The following is a 9,124-nucleotide window of genomic DNA, read 5'->3' on the forward strand; positions in this document are numbered from 1 at the left end:
TGGGGGGCGGAGGGGGCAGGGTGGGGAGTAGTCCAGAGGGAGAAGACACAGGCAGAAGAAAGGCCTGGAAAATTGGTATTTCTTAGTCTCTCATCTAGGGTCTCCATGTGGAGAATTTATCCCACTGTCCAGATTGAGAAACTGAGGGCTGGGGATTTGCCTAGATTCACAGGTTTGGCGGAGAGAGGAGCAACATCCCAGGCCCTTTGCCTCCCAAGTTGGCTTTTGGCCTGCTTTGGAGTGTGGGTGGTAAGGGAAGAGGGATTTCTAGTAACTTCTCTCCCCTTTTCTTCTTTCTACTGTAAATCTTCCCCATCAGCAGATGCCTCCCCAGCTTGAGACAGACCAGGAGAAATGAAGAGATGCTCCACTTTCAGCTCTTTGAGTTTCTCCATGGCTCCCCCACCCCACTCTCCATCCCACTCTCTCCTGGGCTGAGCTGACAGCTGTCAGGCTAAGAGGAGGGACAGGTGCTTTTGTGATTAATCACTGCAGACCACACACCAAGGAGAAGGGACAGAGGGGAGGACTGGAAGGGCCCCCACAGCCTTCTCCAGGTGGGAGGTTTCCAGGGTGGGCATCCTCTCTGGTGTTCTCTTTGTAGCACTGTGAAAGCCTGGTTACAAGCCTGGCATTAGTGTTTGCAAGGCAGTCCATGGTGCTGGCCACTTTTGACGGGGAGATAAGAGTTCACCTCTTTGGCCAGGTGCAGTGGCTCGTGCCTGTAATCCCAACACTTTGGGAGACCAAGCCTGGAGAATCACTTGAGCCCAGGAGTTCGAGACCAGCCTGGGCAACATAGCAAGATCCTCATCTCTACAAAAAATAAGAAAAAATTAGTCAGACATGGTGGCACTCACCTATAGTCCTACCTACTTGTAAGGCTGAGGGGAGAGGATTGCTTGAGCCCAGGAGGTCGAGGCTGCACTCGAGCCTGGGTAACAGAGTGAGACCTTGTCTTAAAAAAAAAAGAATTCACCTCCTGGTGCCTCAGTTTCCTTATCTCTAAAACGGAGATGGTAATAATACTTACCTCAGATGGCTGGGAGGACCCAATGAGTTAATACACATAGAGCAGTGAGGACAGTCACTGGTGTGTTGTAAGTACTATAAGCACAATTACTACCAATTTTCATTAAATCTAAACTGTCATGGTTTGGACACACCATGACTTTATGTATGTCTAAGGAAAAAAAAAACTGCTGGAAATATAACATTTGCTGCTTGTAAGACACTTCCTAGTTTCAGAAATGTTAAAATTGTGGGAAAAATATGCTTCTTAGAAAGAAGAAATATGGCATTATTCTCATTCTTATTGCTCTCTAACTGAAGCACTTAGCCCCCCACCAGCAGCGCAGCAAGTGCTGAATAAACATTTGTTGAACAAATGAATGACAGGTCAGCACAGGTTGGAGGAAGGCAAAGGGAGCCCAGCCCCTCTACCTCACACTGGCTCCCGACTCCCTCACCTAGGAGCCTCCAAGGACAATGGTTTTTTCATCTCTACCCCTTCCCCTTTTCCAAACTCCAGCACCCGGCACAGCTCCCAAGGGGTTACTTGGGTAGACTGGCTAGTGGCCCCTTCCCCACACCTACTCATCCAGTGCTCTGCCCAGATAAAACACACCTTCTCTGTGGGCCCCTCAAGAGTGACTGGTCACAGGGAAGGGCAGTTCGAAAGAAGGAAGGACTTCCCGGCTCCTGAACTGACTGCAGAGCAATGCTCTTGGGGTGGAGGGACGGGATGAGGAAAGGGGAACAATGGGTGTATCCCCCTCCTTTGCTTTTTCTTTTTTTTTTTTTTTGAGATGGAGCCTCCCTCTGTCACCCAGGCTGGAGTGCAGTGGCACAATCTCAGCTCTCTGCAGCCTCCGTCTCCCAGGTTCAAGCAATTCTCCCGCCTCAGCCTCCCGAGTGGCTGGGATTACAGGCGTGTACCACCACACCCGGCTAATTTTTGTATTGTTAGTAGAGACAAGGTCTCACCATGTTGCCCAGGCTGGGCTCAAACTCCTGAGCTCAGGTGATCCACCCGCCTCAGCCTCCCAGAGTGCTGGGATTACAGGTGTGAGCCACTGTGCCCAGCCTTCTCTCTCTTCCTTTTCTTCTCCCCTCTCCTCTAAAAGGAGATTCAAATCCCAGCTGACATTAGCAGCATGACCTTGGTCATGTCACTTAACTTGGTGAAACCTCAGTTTTCCCTATCTGTAAAGTGGGGCTAGCAATAGCGACTCCCTCCTGCACTTGGTGAGAGAGTTAAATAAAGCAGTAGACTGTCTGGCAGAGGACCCCACTCCCTTCCTCCACCCTCCCCTCACTCCTTGGCTCCCTCACCTGCTTCTTCTTTCTCTCTCCTCCTACCACTCTCCAGCCCTGCCCTATAACCTACTTAATACAAAGACTGATTAATTTCCCCTCTTGCTGCTGAGATGCACTTTAATCCTGGGGGGAGAGAGGAGGGCAGCGGGCCCAAGGCCAATGGGAACCTGGGGCTGGGGGCAGCAGTGCCAGTGAGGGGCCTTCCTCATGCAGGGAATTGCACTCTGGCTGTTCCCACAAAGATTTAATTTGTGTCTTAATGGGCCTCAGCCTCCTCCATAAAAGCCCTAAAGTGCCTTTTTATTTAAAAAAATAAATAAATAAAAGTTGCTGATTGTGTCTACTGCTTCCTGGGGGATGGTGGAGGAAGGGCAGGGGAGAGGGAAGATGGGGAGAGAAGAGGAAGGGGTGGTAGGGCCTTGGGGCTGTCAGATTCTGCTTTTCCCTTGGCCCCCCATTTCCCAGGACCAGCACCATGGGGAATCAGCCCTGGGGGCAGTGAGGATGTGGGTGCTCTCGGCTGACCTTTTAGAACAATTGTGGTCTGAATTACTGGACCCTATTTCCCTGGGTCCCAGCCCCTGGGAGGTCAGGGAAGGTCTGGCTGCAGCCATTCCACTTAATCCAACTAACAACCTGGCGGGACCCAGTGGCTCACATCTGTAATCCCAGCACTATGGGAGGCCAAGGCGGGCGGATCATGAGATCAGGAGCATGAGACCAGCCTGGCCAACATAGTAAAACCCCATCTCTACAAAAAAATTATGAAAAAAAAAAAAAAATTAGCTGGGCATGGTAGCGGGCACCTGTCTATTTGGGAGGCTGAGGCTTGAACCCTGGAGGTGGAGGGTACAGTGAGCCGAGATCGTGCCATTGCACTCCAGCCCAGGTGACAGTGCATGACTCCATCTCAAAAAAAAACAAAAAACAAAAAACAAACCAGCTGATCAGACAGACATCCTACACTGTATGAAGATCTGTCAGGGGCCCCTGGAGCTTTAGGGAGAAGCGGTGGGATGGAAAAAGGAACTGAATATTTTGCCAAGTGCTTAGTTGGTTCTCACTGGAGAATTGTAGCAAGTTCCACCTCCTTCTCCCTCCCCAAACACAGCAACTGCTCAGTATCCCCTTCGAAGCCCCCTGGCAGACAGAGATGAGCGAAGACCCTGGCTTTGTCAAAAGGCAAAATTACAACAGATTTATAGATTTCACTGGCTTCTCTTCACAATTCATGAATCAGGGGAGCCTCCATTCTACAAAACAGAATGAGAGCTCCCACTGGGCAATGGCAGAACAGTGGATTTGTAAAGTGGGAACAAGGAAACAGAACAATAGAAATAAATTAATTGATTAACATCAGATTAGTTCATGTTGCCTTTCTATAAGGGGTAAAGTAGAAGGGGTTCCTTATTACACTGACTCAGGTAGACTGGAATTTCCTGTTTTCAGAAAAAGACTGGTATATTTTGGGATCTGCTTCCTTAAAGTTGCAGTTCGACTATATGCCATTTCGCATGAGTGACTCCATTTTGGTTTGGGCTGGTCTGCTGGGGCCTAGTGCAGGAGCTCAGTCCAAAACAATGGCCTCTCACAATTTCAACACCCTCAACCACCTCTGCATCTGTAGCTCCTCCTGGAATCCCTCTTGCTGCCTTTTGTCTCTTTCATAGCTGAAAAATTCCCACACTCTCCAATATTGGAGCAGATGAGTATGGGGACTGCTGAGGAACCTAGAGTGCGGTGGTCAGGTCTCCCAGCTGGAGACACCAATTCCAAAAACAGGACTCCGAAATCATTGTCTTTTAGTATCAAGATCTCTCCTTCCAACAGTGGAGCCCAGGTAGGTAGTTGCAATGGGGAGTAGATATATCTGAGCATCACAATTCATTGTCAATCAAGATAACATGTTGCACTGCAGATAAAGGTGAAAATAGCCAAGCACCCAGCTTTCCTTCTGTTGAAGCTTCTTATGTCTTAAAAAAAAATTACTTTTTGCCGGGCATGGTGGTTCACGCCTGTAATCCCAGCGCTTTGGGAGGCCAAGGCAGGCAGATCACCTGAGGTCAGGAGTTCGAGACCAGCCTGGCCAACATGGTGAAACCCCATCTCTACTAAAAATGCAAAAATTAGCCGGGCGTGGTGGCGGACACCTGTGATCCCAGCTACTCTGGAGGCTGAGGCAGGAGAATCACTTGAACTGGGGAAGCGGAGGTTGCAGTGAGCTGAGAGTGTGCCGCTGCACTCCAGACTGGGTGGACAGAACCAGACTCTGTCTCAAAAAAATTTTTTTTAATTATTTGTAGAGATGTGGTCTCACTCTGTTGCCCAAGCTGGTCTCGAACTCCCAGGCTCAAGTAATCTTTCCATCTTGGCCTTTCAAAATGCTGAGATTACAAGCAGGAGCCACTATGCCCAGCCAGAGGCTTCTCATGTCTTATTTCACTGTGCCAACCTCATCCCACTGGGCATTGATGATTGTGCCTATTAGTCAAATGGGAAAACTGAGGCAGTAGGAAAGAAAACAGGAGCCAGTAGATTACACGACTAAGGAATCAGAAAGTCAACCAAGCTAAGGGGAGCCAGCCTTATTTCCCTCCTCTCCTACCCCAATTTCCTAACTCTAATTCGTTCTACTGCTCTAGCCCAGTTCCAGGATATTTTTAATGGGAAGAATTAGGCAGAAGTTACATTGCCAAATACCCGCTTTGCCATGGTGCCATGGTTCTCTGGAATTCTGATCTCTGGAGGGTACCTAAAGCAGTGATAACTGCAGAAGGAAGCCAGGTAGAAAACATAAATGTGCAAATCACACCTCGGGCAGCACTGCAGGGAGTTGGGAAGCCTGAGGCACGCTAGACAGTGCATGAGCTTCCTTACAGCAACCAATCTTAAATAATTAAAATTAAGAATATGAGTCTCCTGATTAAAGTAATTGAGTATACTCATTTGTCTCTTCTCCTTCCTAAAACACCACTAAATGGCAGTCAAAGGTGTTTTTAAATAAAGGCAAAACCACACAAAACAGTGAAAAATGATAGCAGATGAGAGAGATTACAATCTTGGAAGTTGGAAAGCTGATAGATGGGTAGCATGAAGGCTAATTTATGTGTTAACTTGTCTGGGCCAAGGGATGCCCAGATAGCTGATAAAACATTTCTGGGTGTATCTGTGAGGGTGTTTCTGGAAGACAGCAGCATTTGAATTGATAGACTAAGTAAAGATCCACGCTCACCAATGTGGGAGAACATCATTGCATTTATCGAGGGACAAAACTGAACAAAACAATGGAAGAAGGGCAAATTCACTCTGGGTTTTTTGTTTGTTTTTTCTTTCTGAGAGGGTCTCACTCTATCACCCGGACTGGAGTGCAGTGGTATGAGCTCAGCTAACTGCAACCTCCGCCTCCCGGGTTCAAGCAATTCTCCTGCCTCAGCCTCCGAGTAGCTGGGATTACAGGTGTGCACCACCACACCCAGCTAATTTTTGTAGTTTTAGTAGAGACAGGGTTTCACCATGTTGGCCAGGCTGGTCTCAAACTCCTGACCTCAAGTGATCCGCCCACCTCAGCCTCCCAGAGTGCTGGGATTATAAGCGTAAGCCACCGCACCCAGTCACAAATTCACTCTCTTGAGCTGAGACATCCATCCTCTACTGCCCTTAGATATCAGAGCTCCTGGTCCTCGGGCCTTGGGACCCCAGGGCACACACCAGTCCCCTCCCCTGACCCCTGTGCAAGTTCCTGAGCTTTCAGACTCAGGCTGAATTGTCCCATCAGCTTTCCTGGTCCTCCAACTTGCAGATGGCATATCATGGGACTTCTTAGCCTCCATAATTGTGTAAGCTAACTCCATAATAAATCTCCTCTAATGTATCTCTATATATATTCCATTGGTTCTGTTTCTCTGGAGAACCCTGAGTCATACAAGTGGTAATGAATTTTTACTGTATAAAAAGGAGAATCGTAACCCTGTAAGTTTGGGGGTCTGGAGGGGGTTTACCAAAAAAAGCCAGACAGTTCGCACCAGAGAACCTCAGCAAGGCCCAAGTGAAGACACCAGGTACCACTGCAGGTGGGAATGAGGGAAAGGCTGAAAACTGGAATATTAGTTAAAAGCCTCTAGTAGATACAACGAGAGCCTCAGATCTCAGCCAATTACTCTGCTCTCACCCCAGTAGAAGACTGAAGGTTTATTCCCAGCAAAGGTTGAACCAAAGGGCCCCTGGTCACAGGACTAACAGGCTAACGGGAGGCGGGGTGCCATACAAATGCTCCTTAACTTACAGTGGGGCTATATCCAGACAAACGTATCATAAGCTGGAAATATTATAAGTTGAAAATGCATTTAATACTCTAATAAACCCAACATAAAGTTGAAAACATTGTAAGTCAAACCACTATAAGTTGGCAATCTTATAAGGTATAAGATTTTTTTGTTGGGTTTTTTTATTTGGTTGGTGGGTTTTTGAGACAGGGTCTCACTCTGTCACCCAGGCTGGAGTACAGTGGTACAGTCTTGGCTCACTGCAACCTATGCCCCCTGGGGTCAAACGACCCTTCCACCTCAGCCTCCCAAGCAGCTGGGACCACAGGTGCACACCACCACACCTGGCTTTTTAAAAATAGTAGATATGGGGTCTCGTCATATTGCCCAGACTGGTCTTGGACTTCTGGGCTCAAGCAATCTGCCCACCTCAGCCTTTCGAACTGCTGTAATTACAGACGTGAGCCGCTGCTTAGGGCCTTTTTAGTTTTGTTTTGTTTTTGAGACAGGGTTTTTTGTCTGTTTGACTTTGAGACAGGGTCTTTTGTCTGTTTGTCTTTGAGACGGGGTCTTGCCCTGTTGCCCAGACTGGAGTGCAGGCGCTATCATGGCTTACTGCAGCTTTAACCTCCTGGGCTTAAGCAATCCTCACAAGCAATCCTCAGCTTCCCAAGTAGCTGGGACTATAGGCGAGCACCACCATGCCTGGATGCTTTTATTTTATTTTATTTTATTTTATATTATTATTTTATTTATTTAGAGACAGAGTCTCGCTCTGTCGCCCAGGCTGGAATGCAATGGCGTGATCTCGGCTCACTGCAACCTCCGCCTCCCAAGTTCAAGCGATTCTCATGCCTCAGCCTCTCGAGTAGCTGGGACTACAGGCACATGCCACTGTACCTGGGCTAATTTTTGTATTTTTAGTAGAGACAGGATTTCACCATGTTGGCCAGGCTGGTCTCAAATTTCTGACCTCAAGTGATCCGCCCGCCTCAGCCTCCCAAAGTGCTGAGATTACAGACCTGAGCCACCATGCTTAGTAGCCCTTGTATAAGTTTCCAAGAATGGCCATAACAAATTAACACAAATTGCGTGGCTTAGAACAATAGAAATGTATTGTCTCATAGTTCTGGAGGCAAGAAGTCTGAAACCAAGGTGTTGGCAGAGCTGTCCACCCTCCAGGAGCTCCAAAGAGATGCCATTCCTTGCCTCTTCTAGTTTCTGGTGGCTCCAGGTGCTCTTTGGCTTGTGACTGCATTGCTCCTGACTCTGGCTCCATCTTCACATGCCCTTCCTCCTCTTCTCTGTGTGTCTCTCTGTGTGTTGCTTATAGAACACTTGCCATTGGATTCGGAGCCCACCTGTATAATCCAGGATGACCTCATCCAGGATACTTAATTATATATTTAAAGACCCTTTTTCCAAATATGTTCATATTAGGCCGGGCACAGTGGCCCACACCTGTAATCCCAGAACTTTGGGAGGCTGATGGGGGCAGATCATGAGGTCAGGAGTTTGAGACCAGCCTGACCAACATGATGAAACCCCATCCCTACTAAAAATACAAAAATTAGCCAGGCATGGTGGCACATGCCTGTAATCCCAGCTGCTCAGGAGGCTGATGCAGGAGAATTGCTTGAACCCAGGAGGCGGAGGTTGCAGTGAGCTGAGATTGTGCCACTGCACTGCAGACTGGGTAACAGAGCAAGACTCTGTCTCAAAAAAAAGAAAAAAAGTTTGTATTAAAACATCCACAAGTTTCAGGGTTTATAACATGGACATACCTTTTTGAGGGTTACCACTCAGCCCGCTGCAGATACTTTGCTGGAAAAGGTGATAAGGTGAAAGTCTATATTCTGAATAATGGAACTACAGCTCTCTCCCTCTGCTCAGTTCTCAGTATGCTGGCAGTCGGGTTTATACCCCCAGGCAGGAGATTGGAGAATCTCTCCTTGGAGAAACTGACTGGCTCAGGAGAAAGTGTGTATATACTGACACTGGGCATCTGCCAAGGAAGCAGCTGGGTCCCCACCTGATCACCCTTCCATGAGGCCCACATAGTTGACAGCTTTCCCATGGAGCTGTCAAATGATTTCCTAGTAACCCACTTTTAAATATGAGCAGACAGCAGGGATCATCACATGGGTACAGAAAGTCTCCAACTTGAAAGACAGAGACCAAAACAAACAGGCAAAAAGGAAATATGAGAAAACAGAAATTATGCAAGAAGCAGATTAAAACTTACAAAATAGAAAAGCAACATAAACATTATTTGTGGAGAGATGAGACTATGTTGTATCCATGAAATAAAAATAATATAAAAAGAAACAGACAACAAGTGCTCTTAACAATTAAAAATAATTTCAAAGGATCATGACTTAAACTCAATATAAGGATTGAAAGATAAAGTTGTGGGAATCTCCCATGAAATAGAAAAAAACAAAACAAAACAAAGAGTGGGAAAATGTGAGAAAAAAAAAATCCAAAGATCAGTCAATTAAGTCTAACATAGGACTAATAGGAATATCAGAAAAGGAAGAACA

The sequence above is a fragment of the Mandrillus leucophaeus genome, unplaced genomic scaffold (assembly GCF_000951045.1).
Source record: "Mandrillus leucophaeus isolate KB7577 unplaced genomic scaffold, Mleu.le_1.0 Scaffold3, whole genome shotgun sequence".
Taxonomy (NCBI): domain Eukaryota; kingdom Metazoa; phylum Chordata; class Mammalia; order Primates; family Cercopithecidae; genus Mandrillus; species Mandrillus leucophaeus.